This window comes from Heptranchias perlo, unplaced genomic scaffold (assembly GCF_035084215.1).
Source record: "Heptranchias perlo isolate sHepPer1 unplaced genomic scaffold, sHepPer1.hap1 HAP1_SCAFFOLD_1006, whole genome shotgun sequence".
Taxonomy (NCBI): Eukaryota; Metazoa; Chordata; class Chondrichthyes; order Hexanchiformes; family Hexanchidae; genus Heptranchias; species Heptranchias perlo.
This window is the reverse complement of record NW_027138224.1, coordinates 65001-66564: the sequence shown is the minus strand read 5'-3', so window position 1 is coordinate 66564 and position 1564 is coordinate 65001.

Here is a 1564-nt window from a genome sequence, read left to right as displayed (position 1 = left end):
CGATTAAACAAAAGCGGCAACATTTTTTAAAAAGTGGCAAATGGTTAACCAGAATCCCAAAAGAATGCTCAGAGACTAAGTCCCAAAGGGGAAATGGTTAACCAGAAGCTGGGGGAAATGGTTAACCAAAAGTTGCAAAAATGATTAAAAGGGGTGAAATGATTAACCAGGAGGCTGAAGCAATGTGCCGCGGTGAAGTCCTAAAGGGGAAAAGGTTGACCACAAAGCAGGGAAAGCATTAAACAAAAGCGGCAACATTTTTTAAAAATTGGCAAATGATTAACCAGAATCCCAAAAGAATGCTCAGAGACTAAGTCCCAAAGGGGAAATGGTTAACCAGAAGCAGGGGGAAATGGTTAACCAAAAGTTGCAAAAATGATTAAAAGGGGTGAAATGATTAACCAGGAGGCTGAAGCAATGTGCCGCGGTGAAGTCCTAAAGGGGAAAAGGTTGACCACAAAGCAGGGAAAGCATTAAACAAAAGCGGCAACATTTTTAAAAAAGTGGCAAATGATTAACCAGAATCCCAAAAGAATGCTCAGAGACTAAGTCCCAAAGGGGAAATGGTTAACCAGAAGCTGGGGGAAATGGTTAACCAAAAGTTGCAAAAATGATTAAAAGGGGTGAAATGATTAACCAGGAGGCTAAAGCAATGTGCCGCGGTGAAGTCTGAAAGAGGGAAAGGTTGACCAGAAAGCATTAAACAAAAGTGGCAACATTTTAAAATAATTGGCAAATGGTTAACCAGAATCCCAAAAGAATGCTCAGAGACTAAGTCCCAAAGGGGAAATGGTTAACCAGAAGCTGGGGGAAATGGTTAACCAAAAGTTGCAAAAATGATTAAAAGGGGTGAAATGATTAACCAGGAGGCTAAAGCAATGTGCCGCGGTGAAGTCCTAAAGGGGAAAAGGTTGACCAGAAAGCAGGGAAAGCATTAAACAAAAGCGGCAACATTTTTTAAAAAGTGGCAAATGGTTAACCAGAATCCCAAAAGAATGCTCAGAGACCAAGTCCCAAAGGGGAAATGGTTAACCAGAAGCTGGGGGAAATGGTTAACCAAAAGTTGCAAAAATGATTAAAAGGGGTGAAATGATTAACCAGGAGGCTGAAGCAATGTGCCGCGGTGAAGTCTGAAAGAGGGAAAGGTTGACCAGAAAGCATTAAACAAAAGTGGCAACATTTTTTAAAAATTGGCAAATGGTTAACCAGAATCCCAAAAGAATGCTCACAGACTAAGTCCCAAAGGGGAAATGGTTAACCAGAAGCTGGGTGAAATGGTTAACCAAAAGTTACAAAAATGATTAAAAGGGGTGAAATGATCAACCAGAAGTCGAAAACAATGTGCGGCGATGAAGTCCTAAGGTGGAAAAGTTACCCAGAAGGCAGGGAAATGATCAAACGAAAGCAGCCAAAAAATTATTAAAAGAGGGGAACTGATGAACCAAAAGATGAGAAACGGCCCGCAGAGACTAAGTCCAAAACGGGAACTGGTGAACCGGAAATGATTAACCAAAAACTAAGTCCGAAGAGGGAACTGGTAAACCAGAACTGAGTAACCCGATTT